Genomic DNA, 20,480 nt, shown 5'->3' with positions numbered 1-20,480 from the left:
TAAAAGGGGCATATGTATAATGAATATCCACAGTAGTGGCTGAACTTATGGTTCAATAATAATGTGCGGTATCACTGGGGAGACTTCCTCTGGAGCATATTCCCAAGTGGCCAACTTCAATTTTTGTTTCGACGGGCTAACTCCTTACGAACATTCTTTTCTACATATTCCTTAGCCTCATGAGTTGGTATTGTGCTTGAAGATTGTTAATCTCCACCATAAATTGGCCATGAAGTTCACGCTCTTTCTCAACCACGCGCTTCTCTAGCTCCATGGACTAGGACCTTTCGAAGGCATCAAGGCTAGACTTCAAAGTTTTGAAATCAACCTGAGCATTCTTATACTTAAAACGAAGACCTGGTCGGGTTTCAGACCCCTAGAGTTCCATCTTTAGCTTTTCATTATCACTCAGAGAGAGGTTGAGTACACAGACAATGTGAATAGCATCCACCACAAGAGGAAAAGGGAAAATAGGTGAGCTTCTTGATACCACAGATTAATACAAGTCCGTGACACCAAGACTATTATGGTCTAAATTGGGCCTAAGGTTCTATAGGTCCGGAGGATGCAGTGGATTCATGGGCCTAAAGTGGTCCGCGGAATGGAGCATCTATTTCTCGGTTCTGAAACTCAGTCATTATGTGAGATAACTAAACCATTGAGGTATCGGCAACAGTTTCTTGATGTTTGGCCATTTTCTTTGTTATATTTCTCTCTTCTCTAATAGTTTTTCTCTGCAACTCGTCCACTGAAACAAGTTGATTCGGTGACAAATCACCTAAGTCACCTGTGCCGAGTCCACGGATGATTTCAGCAAGTTTCGATTCCATCTGCAACCCAAATTTTGAATACAAAAGATGAAAAGCCATGCTGGGTCGCCAACCACCGATCCAAAGAAATGCGTCTTCAAGTGTACTTGTCCATGAAGGAGATAACACAGAGAGAACATCTTGCTTACCTGATATTGTTTTTGTTATGTAATAGTCTTCATAGTGCTGAATAACTCTATCAATCAAAGGACGCAATACCCTTTCTTGCTCATCTCTTGAAGATTTAGTTTCAGCTTGAGTTTTGGAAACAGAGATGAGTTCATGAAGATGGAGATCTTCTTCATCTATCCAAGACTGAAAGAACTTGTTAAAGTTGTTTCTCTCAGTTTCAACATCCTGCATAGGGCCTCAAAGACATGTCATAACAGAGAGAGAGAATAAAAAAATAGGGGAAGCTAGTTTTTCTTAAGATTTTGTTGTCATTGGAGTTGATATTTTAAGGGGTTCTATAGGTCCGGAGGAAGCAGTGGATTCATGAGCCTAAATTGGTCCGCGGACTGGAGCACACAAATATCATGGAGCAGAAGAGCATTGAATAAGGGGGAAGGCAATTAACAGGTGTGCAAATTAGTTGACAGAGTGAGTTGGATATGGGTGATACTGCGAACTTATCCCTTGGATAGTAAACTAGTGGACATAGCGAATTGGGTACGGGTGATACCGCAGACCTATCCTTTGGATAGTACAGAGCGAGTTGTGTATTTTTGATACTGCATACCTATATATAAAATTCTTTCAATTAAACTTAGTAGATTGAGTTAAAAGATCTTTAGTGAGTTTTGATAAACTGAAGTTTCTTGGCACCGCGGACCTATGGACACTCAGCGGAGCAGTACTAGGGGCAAAGGGGAATTGTAATCATATGCCTCGAGACAAATAGAAGAAGGAACAAAGTAATTAAAGCGATTCTTCCTTTTGTAGTATATTCACCCTTCTACTAAGAGATCAAGCGGGGTAATCTAATTGAGATGCTAGTTTGAACTGGAGCAACGCGACAAATACTTTTCATTGTAAAAAGACTATTTACATGAGTCAAGGGTGGGTAAAGGAGCTTGTTGAGTCTAGAATAGACATGCAAGGAGGGGAACTAAATCCCTATATCACTATTGGAGGCAAAATTCTTCACCAAGATATTCAAAAGCTTTCTTAAATGACCATATCGAGACAAAAGCCAATAGTGTCTGGGATACCAGGAATTCCACTAGGGGCCGATATGTGGAACAAACAAAAATAAACAACAAGTTTTAAACCAGAAGTGGTGGAAGCACCATAGTAGTAAGATTACTCCGCAGCTAGAGTATCATCCACAGCCGCGGGATTTGATTCTTCCTCGATGGTTTTTTTGGTAACATCAAGGGAATTGAATCCGCAGTAACTTCCTCTTGATTACCGGCCATAGGAGAATCCGACTTAACTAAAGGGGTAAGTGGCTGATCTTCGGGGACAACATGGTGAATAGTTTCAAAAGAAGTTTCTCCCATAGCAATTTCGGGAATGGATTAGGTTCTGCCCAAACGAGCCACCTTTCGGCCTTTCTTAATCTGCTCCACATATTCCAGGGCTTCACGTTGATACAGAGTTTGGAGTTTGGAAATTTCCCCCAGAAAGCAGTTGTAGAGTTCCTTTTCTTTCTCATCTCTCACCTTCGCTTTCCCACGTTCTTCAACAGATGCCTTGGGAGGAGCAGTAGGAACCGCAGACACAGTGGAACTCGGGGCATGTGGGTCCGCAGACCTGAGATTCTTTTGGGGGTCATTTGAGACACGGATATCATGTGCGTCATCATCAGAGGAGTCACGATTGGGAAACAACTTTGGAGCTGTGGGAAACTTCATTTGAGGGCTGGAGGATCCCTCCCAGTCACTAATTGAAGGGAAGTTGGTAGTTAGAGAGCTATCGTGAGTGGGAGTAAAAGAGTGTGAGTGAGAAGAACGAGATGGTCTAGCTTTCCAACGAGGAACTGGGGGGACCAGTCTATTTTCTTTTTGGCCTTCTTTATGGAAATCTTGGAGGACTTAGGGGGACAAGGGTTGAACCCACAGGAACAATGATTTGACATATGTTATACATTGGCTCAAGTATCAATGATAACGCGTGGAATTGGTAATTTGAGATGAGTGTAATATTCAAACCACAATAGACCATAGGGGAGGAGTTCTTGGCACCGCGGACTTGTAGTCCACAACCCCAAGAGGGGCAACTGTTACTGTCTAGTTTGAGCCTAATGGGCTTCATAGGTCCGGAGGAATAAATCTGCTGTTAGGACGAAGTCGAAAGAGGAGGAGTACACAGAAACCCTAGAGCGGAGGATATTGAATAATTAGCTAGGCGGTGGACAGATATGCCACGTAGTAGAGGACACATGGGAGGAGCAAGAGAGATGGATGAAAGCAAGATCAAGGGTGAGGCATAGAGAGCGGAGGATCGAGTATAAGAGGGAAGAGAAAACCTAATAGAGAGGATGTTGGTTAGTAAGGAGAGGACTAAGAACAGAGGGAGGAAGAATTAGGTCATAACACTGACCAGTGGGGGATGTTTGACACGTTTAAACTGCATCAAAGGAGGCCTTTGTGTACGTATACTTCCGTAGCGAACATTCTCTTCTGGCCTGTAACGAACTAGGTTGTAGAATATCTCTCAGGGATGTGAATTGTGATGCGGACTAGATTGTAGAAAAATGTTACACTGTTGTTCCAGATCTTTTGAAGCTTAGCTGCCATCTCTTTAACTTTAAGCTTGGAAATGTGTTTTAGATATAAGACATCTGACATACTTCAATCTAAAGAACGAAGCGGGCACAGAAGAAGAAGACAACTCATTTAGTACCTGTAGCATGAAAATTTCATGTGGACGTTAAGTCTCCAGTTGTTATCGAAACCAAGAGCTTCTGGAGGTATTGGAAAAGCAGTTGCTTTGGCTTCTGGCAGAGCTGGTTGTGAGGTTATTCCCTCGACTCATTTTATTCGTGTTTTTTTTTCAGTTAGTGCGGTTTTTAAACTGTCGAAGATTTGAAATCATGAGGGAGATAGTCCGTTGCATTCACAAATGTTTTACTTAAAAAAGTTCTAGAGAGCGAAATCCTGAAGGGGTTACTGCTTATTAGTTAGAGTTAATAACTATTTAGTACCACGAACTTTCACATTTTTTCCTAAATGGTACCCGAACTTTGTTTCTGGCCTATTCGTACCACGAAGTTTCAATTTGTTTCAATTTAGTACATCAGTTAATTTTCTATCCAATTCCGTCCAATTTCACTAACGGCGTTAGCACTATTCACGGGAACAGTGTTTCACTATTTACGTGAACACTGTTTTTTTCAAAAATTCAAATTTTGAAAAAAAACAAAAAACACTATTCATGTGAACAACGTTTTCAATGTTCACATGAACAGTTTTTTTTAAAGAATTTTTAATCAATCTTAAAAATTAGTTCTTTAATAAAAAATAATAAAAAACACTATTCACATTAACAGTGTTTTCGCTATTCACGTGAACAATTTTTTTTTTTTTTTTTTTTTTTTTTAAATTGGAAATTTTATTGATACTGATAAAGAATTTTACAAATAATTAGGACAAGCGTGCAACAAGCTGCGCCGCAAGTCCTTTCTGAATAGCAAATCCTATTTTTCTAAAAACAAACTCGTTAGAACCAAATTGTCATAACATTCTCGTTTCATAACTTTTCAAGTCTCTTGAGAAGCTCAATGATTGTTGTTCCAAGAACCGAAAGTGTCGAAACTAAACAGAATGAAACAATGCTGGTTAGCCGTGCAAGCTTCCTCATGCTTCTCCATCTTCCCTGTCTCCCCTCAGACCAACTGTATATCAATACATCCGTAGGCCGGAGTGTAGATCGTCCCTCATTCGGATCAGTGAAAAAATTCACAGGAGCCTCCTTCTTCACTTGTACCCTAGCCCTCCAAAATGCGTCACATAAAATATCTCTGACATGATCATGTCGGTATTTGAAACCTGGAAAATATCTACAGTGTGCTGCATGGTCCCCGAAAGCATCTTGTCTACTCTTTTTGCAAGCAGGGCATAGACCACCATCAGAGTACAAAGGAATCATGAGACGGTACCGGATAATAGAACGATACTCCACCGACGACATACGCTGTCCAAGTCCCTCCATCGGAATAGCAAGTAAAAATTCCTTTGCGTGTTCTGACTACAAGCATTCAATGACTGCTTTCTGACGAGCAGATAATACAAACTCCCTCTCAAGACCAGCAGCAATCTTACTATAGAACGCTTCTGCCAAAACATTTTGTGGTTTTGAGGGGACAGTAGCATTCCCAGCCATAGAACTGAGGTCAAAATTGGGTAGGCAAAGACTCAATGCACTGCTAGCAACATTAAAAATCTCATCTAAAGGCACTGGCCCACAACTCTTAAGAATGTGGTTTTGAAGCTCAAAAGTCTAACAACGGGAGGCCACAAAAGCAAAAGTAGAGACATCAGTGGCACAATAAATACCTAACCCACCCAGACGTAATGGGAGTGTCGATAAATGCCACTGCAAATCACCGAAGTTAGGATCATCAGAAACCACAATACCCTGGAGAACACTGTGGAGATGCCGATCAAAAGTCTTAGCTGCCTCTCTAAAAAGGGATGGTGGACAAGTACGAATTGCAAATACCAACTTAGAGAGCCCAGCACAAGCATGTAAGAGAGCTAACTCACACTGTGGATCATCTAATATAGCTAAACGGTCCATCAAAGTCACAACCTTTTCAACACGCTTGCAAGCAAGGCCCCTGACAAAGGATGGATCAGTGCTGACCGCACCTCCAAGCAACCTGACTCCCTGTTGAGGACGGGACAAATCTGAAGGAAAGAGACCAAGAGTGGAGCGATGTGGATCCAATGATGGCCAAAATAGCTCAGTTTTAGCCACATTAAGAACCAGCCCATAAGAAGGTCCTTCTTCCTAAATCATACCTAAAGTTGTCGCCACCTGTTCTATATCTCCAATCAGAGTCCCATCATCTAGATACCAAGCATGTAGCAATAACTGACAACTTGACTGGATCCACAGAATCAGGGGATGCAACACCAGTGCAAATAGAAGGGGACCCAAAGGGTCACCTTGCTAGACCCCTGTAACGCCCGTATTTGTAATATGTATTTATTTATTAATTAATTAATTAAATTTTTATTTAAAATTTGTTTGATTGGATTTGAGATATGTGGGCCTGATTTCTGGGCCCGAGTCTGTGTTGGGCTTAGGTTTCAAACCCATATATATATATATTAATAATTTTTTTTCCAGAGAATAGGGTTTTTTAAGATTAAAATAAAATAAAATGGAAGCGGCTCGTTTGCTAGAGAGTTGGAGCGCAACGATTCGGAGTATGAGGGATTCGTGGAGCTTTTGATTAATGTGAGTAGTTTTTCTATACGATTCTTGCTACGTTTGTGATCCTTTAAATCCCATAATATTTTATGCCAAGCTGCTTGAGTTATGGTGCATTCATTCTTTTGTTATCGTATATAACACGGTTGGCTTGGGGACTATGACTCTCATTTTGGAAATTCCATGTGCAATCTTTCTTTGAAATAAACATGAGGTATAATTCCAACAAGGAGCACTATGGTTCTGGACGAGGTTTAATTTGCTAGTGGCATTACATCTGCAAACTCTTTGAGAATCTCAGCCACTTTGTGTCCAGAACTTCAACCTTGTGGGTCAGGTTTGACCTTAATGAAAATTGATAAGTGACAGCACCCTTCCCATAAGAGCAATATATATGATACAACCTAATACTACCATCCACTCATGCATAAGGCATTAGAGCAGCTTACATTGTAAGTAATACATTACAAGTGTTATTCCTTCATTGGGCATGATGCAGTGTTCACCTGCTGCGTACTGATCCTATTTGCTTAGCTCGTTTAGAGACAGTTGGCTACTGTAAAGAATACCCCTCGTGGCTCAGTTGTAATACATTGCAAATATTCATTTGTTATTCATCTTATTTTGCTCGAGGCGTAATCTGCTGAAGCAGTATTGTGGTCTTCTGATAATGATAATATTTTCTCAACTTGCTGAGAAATTCTTTCGTTGCCACTGATCAACAAATGAATAGAATGGCCTTCATTGGCCTACAAATTTTGAGTACGGACTTGCCTGGTATTAAAAAAAAAACGTAAAGACTGCCGTCTTTTTATTATCTTTGAATGGATGAATTAATTAGTGGTTTGGGCCAGTTTCATATCTTTGAATGGATGAACTAATTAGATTGTTTTCTTTGGGCCGAACTAATTAGTGTTGGGCCAGTTTCATTTCTTTAGTTCTTTGGGCCGAACCAATTAGTGTTTTAGGCAAGTTTTAGTTTCATTTTTAGTTTCTGTTGGGCCGAAATCTATTAATTCTTTGGGCCAGTTTCAAATTTTGTTTGGACCGGTCCATATGACTTAAAATGGGTCCAATTGGGTCTTTAAGTGTTTAAACTTTTGGGCTTTGGTTTTGGGGCTTTGTCTTGTTTAATTGGATTAGGACAATAGGTTGGACTGTTTTAAACATGGGTTTGGGTTAGGACCTGTCTGGATGACCACCGGGTTAGGACTATTGACTGTTGGGCTTGACTTGTTAACTAATCAACCCTTTGACTATTGACCATTAACTGTTGATTGTTTATTATGTTACTTTTTATATATTAAATGGTATGGACTAATCCAATGGTAACATGTTGTGGAAGCCGGTATAAACTTGTTTGTCATTATCTAAGAAAGATTTGCCGTTGATATTGTGCAATTATTGACACGTGACGAGATTGAGATTTTAGGAGATATAATATTTCTAAAACGCTATAAAAATGTTATGCGGTACGTTTGGAGAAATTGTGACATTATGTGGTATGTGGAAATTGTTGTTATGTTAAATGATATCCTATGTTAGGATATCTATTAAATGCAATATCTTTGAGAAATTGATATAAATACTCTATTATTATATATGTGAGATGCTACTATGAGGTAGTATAGTATTTATAGATATTTCCCACGGGATTGTGGCTTAGTGCAATAATATATTGGCATATGAAAGAATGAAAGTTGTTATGAGATGTATTGAAATAATTTTACATATATTTGGCTTAGTGCAATAATGTATTTGACATGCACGTGATATAGTGAAATGATTATGAGATATAAATGTATAATAACACTTGAATAAATTACATAACGAAAATCCTAGAACCTACACAACTCATATGATTTGGCCCTTGTGATGGGCGTATGTGATATGATTGGCCCTTCTGGTGTTTCAGTGAATCTAAATGGCCCTTCGGGCGTAAGTAATTTTATTGGCCCTTTTGGCATTTCAGTGAATCTGAATGGCCCTTCTGGCGTAGCCGAATAGTGGCTTGATTATTCCATTCGCAAAATTAGAACGAGACGCGCGATATTTTATGCCAAATAGTGGCAGTACTCACATAATGACTTTCGTGTGAGGGTTACCTGGTATGCAATATCCCACTTAGGGTAGCTACGCATGGAGTGGTTCATTATGTGAGGGGAGGCATGTGGATGTACATGTTCGGTGGTGGGTAGTGATTGTGGTAGCCAGAGAAACTAGGTAAGACATAGATACGATGTGATTTTAGGGACACGCAAAGAAAGTCTTAAATACTATAATTATGATAATATGTTGGTTAATGATATATCTTTAAGTATATGATTGTATATGGTTTTGCTGAAGGGTGGGTCAACCTAATTACTTGTGTAGAGACGACCCACTTTGTAATTGAGCATGAAATGTGATAAGTATAGAATATGCTTGGCTGGTTATTAGTTTAGTTAGAACCTAAGGCGCCTCGGTGGAGAAACTAAATGCCTTTGTATTATGGTTGGGAAACTAAGGTGCCTCAATGGAGGAACTACATGTCTTATTTATTATGTGTATGGTTTGTTGTGTGGTTAGTGGGAAGTTAAGGCACCTCAGTGGAGGAACTACCTGCCTAAATTTTTGTAATTAAGAATGTTGTATTAGTAGTTGGAAGTTAAGGCGCCTCGGTGGAGAAACTAAATGCCTTAGGGATTGTGTATATATATGTATAAGTATAATTTATATTTTAGGGCTACTCACACCAGCATTGTTTATAATCCTGACCTGATTTGGATGTTTGCTTATCGGGTGTGTTCATTAAATAAACATAGTTGATAAGTCTTGACAGGTTTCATGTTGAAGAAGGTTGGTTGCTGCTTGTGGTTTGCATTAGCGTCGCATTCAGGATATGTTTTGTTTTCCTTTAAGGTGTAATAAATTTTAGTTTAGACAAATGTTGTTTTGTATTTTCATTTGTAATTATAATTAAAGAGGGTTGAACGGAGATTTGTAATTTAATCATGTTTGGGAGTTTTTGGTAATGAAAAGGACTTTTGTTTATCTTAAAAAATTTTATTGGTAAAATTTTTTTATCCGTGTAATTAAATAGATGATAGGTTTTTGGAAGTGGAGACTGCATCACACCTCGAAAATCGAAGAGTCAGGAACGAATATTGTTTTTCTGAATTCTGTCGAAATTTGGGGTGTGGCAACCCCAGTAGCAGACCATATGTAGCTATCCCCCATATATAACCTCGCAGGTTGGCAAACAAGTACTCAACCCAAGGGGAAATAGCTGGGCAACGGATACGAACCTCTCTCAACATAGTAGTCCGATCAACCATGTTAAAAGCATTCTAAAAATCTACAAGCAACATCGAAAGAGAGGTAATGTCATTGTTAGCATACACTATGCGGTTGACAGCGTGCAAAATCGCTTCTGCACCACCAGATTCACCAACCCCATACTGAAAATCCTGCAAGTATCCTACCACATCTTGGGAAACTCCTTTCATAGCAATCTTGGAGACCAAGCGACGCCAAACCATCCCCACAGCTATAGGACGAATAGTATTATCCGACTTGAGAAGTGGAGTAAACGGAGCACTCGTAATGAATTTCGCTAACGGCTGTGGACATCGTCCCTGTAACCAAAGATTCACCACCGGGGTCAATGCATCTAGCAAATCAGATGATATAGCTGCTGTAGCACCACTTATGGCATCCAACAAATGTTGAGCTCGAAGACCATCACGACCACAAGAAGTACCCTTCGGAAATGACCTAATATATGCCAATAGGGCATCTCTCTCTACCACTAAAGGAGGCTCAGCAAAAGGAACAGTCAGTCTCACAGGTGGTTGTCGCATCGGGTGTTTCTCCTCTAATGCACATATAGTCTCCGCAGTATTGGAGGCAACTCCTACTGATGATAACACTTTGACATTCTGACAAAATGTCCATCGACGACTTTTACGTAAGCAGCGACGCACATTCTGAGTGGAGGCAAATTTCCGGGTGGCTGGACTGAAGGAGACTCTATTACAGACTCAAAGAGACGAAACATCCCGCCAGGCTCATTCCATGTCATCAAAGCATGGAGAACCTGTTTTTGCTGAAAGTTTTTCCTAGTGCCGAGCACGCGTTTCGGCGATTACGTGGTCGGAAAACTTGCAGAGTGCAACGCGGCAAGAGGAGGAGATGAACCCAAGGCGTAACTGAACTAGGATCAGTTGTAATATCCTAGAGAGCCAATTTCAGTGCACCCGAAAATGCCAATCGACAAGCACATGGTATACTTTTCACAGTTCGGAAAAGTATACGAAATGCATTATCCAGTAATTTCTCATCAAGAGAAGAAGGAACAACAAGCGGATCAGGGGTATCACCACCACCCCTCTGTGTCGTGGATGCAAGATCAGTAGTGTCGGGCTTAGGAGGCGGCTGTGGTATGCCCACAATGAAACATGGGGATTCCCCATTCTCCATCAAAATAGGTGGTGGTATGATAGCATCTGGATGACGACACGGTATACCAAGTGCGTGGATACCCAGACAACGACCACACATTCATTTGTCTATAGACTTTAAGGAATTCTCCAATAACAAATACAAATCACAATCATCCTTAAGTTCATCCCGTACCCTATCAATACTCAACTGACAACCTACATGTTGTTTATCAAAATGCGTGAGAAAGTAGGGAATAGTAAAACCATTATCGTTAACCCCATTAGTGCATCCATGACGATCACGGAAAGGGCAATGAACACGTTTCTTAAGAGGCAGGACAATAGAACCAGAAGAAACAACTTTCTTCTTTCTCATATCCAAATCCTGTCAAGAACTCAACAAAACCCAAATCCAATCAAACAAAACCCAAAATAAGCAAATCCCAAAATCGCCAAGAAAACTCTTTAATCCCAAACCTCATCCCACCAACACACAAAACCTAAACCAAAACCTCTCCGGCAGAACAAACCAGCCCAAAAAAGTTTATCTCAGACAGCCACAAAAACCCAACGAATGAGTTTACCAAGGCAACAAAAACCTAACGAACCTAATACAAGTCATTTCCTACCCCAAACCACCCCGAATCAGTTGCGGGAGGTAGTGGTAGAATCCAGCAAAAATGATGAAGCTTCTCGGGTGTTTGCGAGTGGAGGTTTGGGTGTTAATAACCGTAAAAATAATAGAATCCTAAATATTAATGTTAACAACACTAATACGTAATCCTACCATTCTTACGTTTAAATCAATTCTTCTTACTCTCAAAACATAATCATACAATATAATGAGTAAGGATTCGTTCCACTCTTAACTGTCTAGATTTAAATTGAATTCAACTAATCAAACCCAAAATGAACAATGGTGAGAGTAATGATTTGATGTGAAATTTCTATACTACCATTCCCAACACAAGAACAATAATAATAATATGACATAATTAAATTAAACTGAAATTAAAACTAATTTAGAACTAAGATTGTGAATAACTAATTATGAATTTAAGACAACTAAATCTAAATAAGAATTTAAGCAATAATCTAAATTGAAATGAAGAACTAATACTTTATTCTAAAAACTAAATATGATTCTAAACTAACTAATTGAATGAATGTAAAAAACTAGATCTAGATCTATCTTTTTCTAACCCTAAACTCCATTAACATTAGCTTCCTAACCTAACTGTCATTAACAAAGAGTCAAGCTTTTGTTTTTATACTTTCAGATCCAAAAATTGTGCATGGGCTTGGAGCCATGTTTTCGGCCGGAAAATCGGGCCCAAAACCCAATTTCTTTAGTCCAAAATGGGCTCTCCAGCTGCAGTTGGCTTCAACAGATGTTTCGTCTACTTCTGCTCCTCTGATTGAGCCAAGGCTTGGACCATTGGAAAGCTCTTTCCGAGCCGGTCGTTTTGACATAAGATTCTCCCAATTCCGAGGTCTGAGTCCAAAGATACGGCCTTCGAAAGTTCTGTTGACTTGTGCACTGTTTCTGCCCGTGTTGACTTTTCAGGTTTTGACCGGGCTCTACAAAGGCTTTGTCTCCTTGGATCTTGGCCTTTATTCACAGAACTCCTTAGCAACCGACCTTTGCTCCTTTATCTCGCTAAAGTGGTACATTTCTGCACATAATAGACTTTGAAGCCTGAAATGCATAAAAACACGTAATCAGTATTAACTCTTAATTATTACTCACATAATTGGTCTAAAAGTATGATTGTTAAGGAGTTAAAACTACAGTTTTGGGCTCTTATCAGGTGTGTAATGGTGTTTGGCGGTAAGGATATGGAGGTGTGGCAAAAGTGTGGCGCTGATGAGGAAGGAGGGTAGTGATTGTACTGGTGGTTGATGGTGTTGCGGTGGTGAGGGAGGACTGGTTATGGACCGGAGAAGAAGAGTAAAAATTGGTGCTGCTGGTTTTGGTCCTGCTCGAAGGTGGCGGTGGAAGCAACAGGCTGTTGCTGATGGGAGGAGGTGGTCGGGGATTGTGGTTGTGATTTGGAAGGTGATTCAAGGTGGTGCAGTGGCGGGGCGAGGTGATGGTGGTGTAGCAGCAGCAAGGTCCGGTTTAGATCGGTGAAGAGGGTGGAGGATTAATGGTGTTGGTGGCAGCTGGTGCTGGTGGGAGGAGGTTGAGAGACGCTGAAGACTAGTTGGGATTAGGGGGGGACGATGGTGGTGGCTGTTGGCGGTGGTCGGGTTGTTTTTAGATCTGGGGTTTAAAGGAGGCGGCGGTGGTGGTAACAATGAGGTACAAGGTCGGGGGGTTTATGGGGGCGGCGGTGGGAGATGGTGGCGAGGGTGTAGGCAGCACAAGTGGTGCTGCAAATTACGGCGGATTTTTTTTATTTTTTTTAAAGAATATGTTGTATATATGCTATGTAAGTTTTTATGATAATCTTTTTTTTTTTTTTTTTTTGTAATAATCTAATTTTTAAGATTGATTAAAGATTATTACAAAAAACACACACACACACACACTGTTCACGTGAATAGTGAAAACACTTTTCATATGAATAGTGTTTTTTATTATTTTTCATTAAAAAATTAATTTTTAAGATTGATTAAAAATTCTTAAAAAAAAATACTGTTTGAATACTTGAATAGTGTTTTTAAAAACAAAAGATTGATTAAAAATATGTGAATAGTGTTTTTTGTTTTTTCAAAATTTGAATTTTTGAAAAAACACTGTTCATGTGAATAGTGAAAACCCTATTCACATGAATAGTGCTGTGTGAATAGTATTGTGTGAATAATACTAACGTGATAGTGCTAACGCCGTTAGTGAAATTGGACGGAATTAGATGGAAAATTAACTGATGTACTAAATTGAAACTTCGTGATACGAATAGGCGAGAAACAAAGTTCGAGTACCATTTAGGAAAAAAAATGAAAGTTCGTGGTACTAAATGGTCATAAACTTTATTAGTTACTTAAGCATTTAACTGTTAGGAACAATCTCAGTTACTGATTTTGATCAGATGCACATACCGAAGATGATTCTACAAATTTGGAAACAGTATAGTCCAAATATGACGACAATAAAAATAGAAGCAAATTTATGAACCAAATAGTTGTTTCAAAAGAAATTCTTCATCAAGAACTAAGAAAAGTGAAAATGGAGTCCCTTTATTGGGCGACTCGTTGTAAAGTCAAATACGCCACAGTACTCAATCCCTCTATCCTTTACTACTGATTAATCTTTCTCTGGTCAAATCCTCACATCTGAGTTCAAAGAGAATTACTCTTCACAAATTCTTCAATCTTCTGGTACAATCCTCATAGGTTGTGTCCAAAAGTGAAGATTTATAATGGATTTGTATGAACTGGAAAACCCAACTATACCTGTAACAGTCTTTCAGGAGGCAGAAAGGTTAGGTGGAAATGCGCTTAATGGATCATCAGATGCAAGCAATAAAAGAATCTCTTTTGTTGAAAAAGTAAAAGCAAATGCTTCCATGGAAATCGATATAGCCGCGTTACCCATTCCTGGGATGAAAGCCATCTATAAGAATTCCAAAACAAGCAATAGACAGAGGTTTACAATTCTGCAAATTCAGTTTAGTAGGTCAACTTGATTTCCAAAAAATCAACATAGACACTGTTAGAACTATTGCTACAGAGAAATGGCTTCAAAAAGGTTCTTTGGAAAATAGTCCCATTTGGGGAAAAGGTTACTTCATGATTAGACTTACCTATGAGGAAGATCTTGTCAGAATTTGGAGTGGAGGACCTTGGAAATTTGAGAATCAAATTCTCAGGTTAACAAAGTGGAAGCCAGATTTTGATCCTGAAATCCAACGCATTTCTCATGCAATGGTGTGGGTTAAATTACCTAAACTAAAACAACAATTTTGGGACTATGAAATACTCATGGCTATGGGTAAATGTATTGGTTACCCCATCGGAATTGATAAAACAATTACGGCGAGAGATTTCAGGTTTTATGCAAGTGTACTAGTTGATTTAGATCTTTCTAAACCAATTCCAAGCCAAATTATAGTCGAAGTTCCAGATGGACAAGACTTTATCCAGGAAATTGAACTCTCAAGGCTTCCAAAATTTTGCTTCCATTGCAAGTCAATTGGACACTTGATGAGCGATTGTAAATCTCTACAGAAAAAGATAAGAAATGAGAAGGACATAAACCTGGAAAAGGAACCGAGGCAAGAAAATCAGCATGCTACTGAAGCTACAAATCATCGAAGGAGGCGTAACAGAAATCAGCAAAATAATAACCGAGAAGCTGGAACTAGTGGCGACAAAGACTCATAGGGTGTTCCCATTCCTACTCCAATTTCGACTGGCACTGGTGATACATTACTAGAAAATGTGGTGGGTCTAGAGGCCAGAGATGCACAAACACAAGAAGTTGGAACTGATCATGTTGATGCTATACCACAAGTTGGGGTAGCATAAAATATAGCTATTGTTTTTGTTGCATTGCTTCCACTAGCTGCATGTGGAAATGCAATGACAAGAATGGCTAAGTCCAATTCTTTTTCCACTACTAGAGAGGGAAACAGGCTCAAATTATTAAATGAGACAAATTCACTGCTAAGATCAGTTAATTGGGCTGAACTCACAGATGAAGATGACAATGCCGAGGATGGTGAAGAAACATGGCAGACGATAGCAAAGAAAAAGTATAAGCCTGCATGGATGGTGCAGGAGCATGCTGATGACGAGGATAACTCAAAGGATGGTGAGGAACCATGGCAGATTAAGAAGAAGAAAGGTAGCAAGACAAAGGGGAAAGGTGTCGATCCGACTCCTCGTCCAACCAAAGCTAGAAACATTCCCGCAAGATATAAATGAATTACTCTTACTGGAAACACACATGGTTTAGAAATTAGAATGAAGGCTTTATCACCTTCATGGAATATATTTTGTTGGATTCAAAGTGGGAACTTAATCCAGCCCGGGTGGTGTTTAACCCCTATATTGTAACCTTATTATTATATAATATTCACATTTTGCCTGCAAAAAAAAAATGTGACAGGTAGAAATCTTAAATGCATCACAAGCATAACAGTAGAAACATTCTCCCAAAATGTCGAATAAGAAATTAACAAATTAATGAACGAGCTCCGTTTTCCTACAGAACCTGAAGAAACTAGACGAAATAGAACTCATGGTTCTCGGGTTTCCCCTGTTACTGTATAATGAAACTTTGTATCGATCACAAAGAATGCTAGTCTTCACTGTACAAGACCCTGTGAGAGATAGAAACCTCAAGGAAAAGCCTCGAAGTGATCACTTTTTAGCTCAAGAGATGATCGTGGGGCAGCTCCGGGCTTGCATACACCTCTGAAAAGTCTTCGAGATAGGTATGCATTGGAAATTAAGTTAAAGTACGAGAAAGGTAAGCTTCAAGCAAAAGCAACTAGCTAGGTCAATACCTGTAAATAAGACTTCACAAGAGGTAGGAGGATACTTCGGTAGCCACCAGAAGCAAAAGAGGTGATTTTTCCTGCCAGCTCTAGCATTTCCCTTTTCACTTTCAAAATGAGCTGCAGTACAAGATAATTGTGTTTTAGCTGGTCTCAAAACAGTGTGATAATATACAGTTATGTTAAGAAAAACCTCAATCTGCCTTTTGTCAGCTGCGAGGAAGGAGCCTACTATTGCTAAATCATCACCGTCATGTATGTCCAACAAGTCTCGCAGGATGTGTACATTCTTCTGCAAAATCTCATGAAGTTTTACTCCCAGATCCTTCCTCTCTTGCATAGAAAGTGTGCATGCTTTTAATTTTTCCTCACAAATTGGACCCTCAAATATCCACTTCAATACATTCTCTTTATCAGTTTCTACAGTTTTCTTTTCACCATGGTCAGTCCAAATGGTAGCAGTTAATTCTTCCCCATCACAAGTTGGACCCGCAAATATCCAGTTCAACACATTCTCTATATCAGTTTATGTGGTCTCCTTTTCACTAATGTCAGTCTAAATGGTAGCTGAGGTATAACCTCCACCGTTTGTTTTCTTTCGCATATCTTATAGCGTCACATATAACCTCCACATCAGGCACACCTTCTATATTCTTGCAAAAAGCTATTAACAAATGCATATATAGATATAGGGGGGTGCGTGTGGGGGCAGTTGCACCCCTTAAGATTAGAAAAGCTCCACTACTACATAACTAATTGCCTACAAAAATCTTCAAACTATAAAGACTCAAGACCCCCCCCCCAATTTTTTTTAGTAAACTTCCACTATCACACCCCCAAAATTTTCACAACTATAGTGAGAATATAATAAAAAAAAATAGCATGAAAAAAAAACTAATAAAAAATATTTCAATAAACCAACATTTTTTTTACTTCTCTTTTTGCCCTTACAAAATTATCATTTATCATTTTTTTGAGTCCAAAACCATTAAAGAGAGACAAATATGTCTTTGAAGGTTTGATGGGTTAATGAGACTAAAACAAATAGCCAAAGGGCCCCCGGTCAGTTTGTATAATTCTAATCACCTATAACAAACTCGTAAGCTCTCCCTTATTTCTTTCACTCTTAATTCTTAAACAAGCGACAGACCTCAACCCAAACAAAAAACAAAAAACAAATTCATAAAGGACTTGGGACACAGCTTGTTCCACGCTTGTCCTAATTATTTGTAAAACTCGTTATCATTATCAATAAAATTTTCACTTAAAAAAACAAAAAACAAAACAAAACAAGGTAATTTTTATTTTTATTTTTATTTTTTTGATGGGCAAGCGGGGTTTTTTAATTAAGAGGTCCCTTACCCCTTTCTCATAAAGAAAAAAACTTGAGTTATTACAATCTTACATACTCTACCCCACTAGCATCTTCAAACACGATTTTCTTTATATCTTCAAAAAATAAGCTTGGGGTGAGTTCAATAAAGCAAACAGTAGGTACATTTTCTGCTAATTTATCGGCTAACCTATTACATTCTCTAAAAACATGAGTAATTGCGAAAAATTCTAATTTGGTTATCTCTGTCTTTATGTCTTCGATCATCTTCTTTATTCTCCATGGTTTCTACTTGTTCTTTATAAATGATACCACATTTGTTGAGTCTGTTTGGGCCTTGATCTTCTTGATGTTATGCATGCTGGCTAGCCTCAATCCTTGCTGCAGCCCTTCTAGCTTGATAAAAGCTATTGATTTAAACTTTAAGTTCCCCTTTGCTGCTGCTATTACCTGACCTTGTTTATCCCTTAAGCTTGCTGCCAATCCTCCTATCAATCCTTGTAGAGTACCATTAGTGTTTAGGTTCATCATTCCTGATCCCGCACTCTCCCACTTGCATCTTTTCACTACTGTGTGTATCGGTTCCACATGTATATTCCATCTCTCCATAAACTCTTCTCTCTCCTGACCTTCTTCCATTCTATGCTTTATCGTATTCATCTTGATTTTAACATCTTGGATTATGAGCTGCACCACCTGATCACTGAAGCAAGTCTTCTTCTCAAAAATTCTGTTATTTCTCTCTCGCCATATCCAGCAAAAGAATCCGTTTGTTACCATCTTTAGAGCATCTTGTTTGCTGCCTTTCCCCTCCCACTTCTGAAGTAGCCATTCCACTTCCTCCTGACATGTTAAGACATTATTCCTTCTATAACCTGAGAAATCTAGCAGCTTGTTCCATATTTTTAGAGAATACGAACACTCATAATACAAATGTTGATGAGTTTCAGTTTCCCGCCAACATAAAATGCAAATATCATCATTTATATATCGCACTGTCTCATTTTATCTCGTGTTTTTAGCCCTTGATTAAAGAACATCCACCTTATGAACGAGTGTCGTTGAATTCTGTTGGTAAACCAAATCAAGTTATGCCAAGCTGGTGGACGTCTGATCATCCTTAGACTTTCATAATTCTCTTTTAACTAAAACTCTCCTATTCGTGTTTCCGTCCACACCACTCTGTCTTCTCCTCCCTCAATCTCCACTTCTTTTTTCCATTCCAGCCACTACTTCATTCATATGCACTCTAATATTTTGAGGTACTTCCCACTTCCCATTTTCGATAAAACACGATACCATAGAATTTAAATTACCTGTGGATCTATATCACAGAGCTTGGGGAAATTTTCCTGTTAGAACTCCTTCTGGATGCCAAGGATCACTCCAAAATTTTGTATTCCTTCCATCTCCAATCTTGTATAATATCATCGAGGTAGCTTCAGTTCTCAGTTTCAATACATTTCACCAGCTCCATGAACAATCACTTGGAATTTTCATGTCCCAGAAATTCTTTTGCTTGATAAGATTCTTTTTAATCCACTCAACCCATATTGTTTCCTTGTTACTTGCAATCTACCATACTTGTTTCAGGTTAGCAGCCTTGTTCTGAGTTTCCAAATCCCTAATCCCAAGCCATCCTTCATCATATGGGAAACACACATCCTCCCAACTTATCAGTGCATGAGCTGTCATTAAGTTTGGCCCTTTCCATAAGAAGTTCTTGCATAATCTATTGATATCTTCAATAGTCTTCATAGGAAGCCTAAATGAGGCAGTCGAATAGATTCTCAAATTATTGAATATTGCTTTAATGAGTTGTAACCTCCCTATATAAGAGAGTGATTTTCCTTTCCAGCTCTGTATTCTCTTCTCAACTCTCTCATATAAAGAAAAGCAATCTGATGATCTCAATCTTGTTTTAATCAAAGGCAACCCTAAATACTTCACTGGCAAGGTTCCCACTGGAAATTGTAAAGCATTCTGCATAGCATTGCATAGACCCTGATTCATTCCTGAGAAATAAACTTGACTTTTGTTCATGTTAACTTCAAGCCCTGAATATTGCTTGAACTTCTATAGATTTTGGCTTAGGCATCTAGCTATATCCACTTCTCCATGCATAAATGCAAGTAAGTCATCTGCAAATGAGAGGTGAGTAATGATTGGATCATGACATTTTAAATGTAACTTGTACCTTCCTTCCTCTACACTTCTCTGCATTATATCTATAAATAGATCCATCACTAACACAAAGAGATAGGGTGACATAGGATCTCCTTGTCTAATTCCTCTAGTGCCTTTGAAATAGCCATATGGAGAGCCATTTAGCATAACTAAGTAGGTGGTAGTTTCCGTACACACTTTAACCCAATTAATGAACTTTTCGGGTACTCATATTCTCTCCAATGCAAATATAACAGCTTCCCATCTTACACAGTCATATGCCTTCTTTAGATCAATCTTGGCCATACATCTTGGAGGATACGAATCTCTGTGGTAGTTATGAACCAGCTCATGTGACAGCAGGATGTTATCTTGTATGCTTCTTCCAGATATGAATGCAGTCTGGTTGTGTGTCACCACTCTAGGCATGAACTCCTTCATTCTTCTTGTTAGTATCTTGGTTATACATTTGTATACTACCGTTCAACAAGCAATAGCTCTGTAATCACCAAGAGCTATAGGGCATTGCACTTAAGGAATTAAAGTAATACATGTAGCATTTACCTCATTAAGCATTCCCCCAAAGATAAAGAAATTCCTTACTGCTTTGACAAAATCATCTCCTATTATCCTCCAACATGCTTTTAAGAATAAGGAATTGAACCCATCCATGCCAGGTGCTCTTTCATTGTCAATGTCTGCTAATGCTTCTACAATCTCATCCCTTGAAATCATTACTTGCATCTGTTCTTTTTCCTCTTGACTTAGTGTTTCCCTTTGCTGTATACCTTCAAGTTTAGTAAAACTTACCCTTTGCATTTCCTCTGGACTAAACAATAACTTGTAGAATTTCACACATTCCTTACCTATCTCATTTATGTCTTCTAGTGCTTTACCTTGATCATCTTTTAAGCATGTA

General features: G+C 38.9%; 1 pseudogene; it reads right to left on the bottom strand.

Annotated features, from left to right (window-relative positions):
• Window positions 1–584: 584 nt before the first annotated feature.
• On the bottom strand, window positions 585–2,665 carry LOC147498298 (protein DELAY OF GERMINATION 1-like; annotated as a pseudogene).
• Between the last annotated feature and the right edge of the window lie 17,815 nt (window positions 2,666–20,480).

The sequence above is a fragment of the Coptis chinensis genome, chromosome 5 (genome assembly GCF_015680905.1).
Source record: "Coptis chinensis isolate HL-2020 chromosome 5, ASM1568090v1, whole genome shotgun sequence".
Lineage (NCBI taxonomy): Eukaryota > Viridiplantae > Streptophyta > Magnoliopsida > Ranunculales > Ranunculaceae > Coptis > Coptis chinensis.
This window is presented reverse-complemented; position numbering and strand designations above follow the sequence as displayed.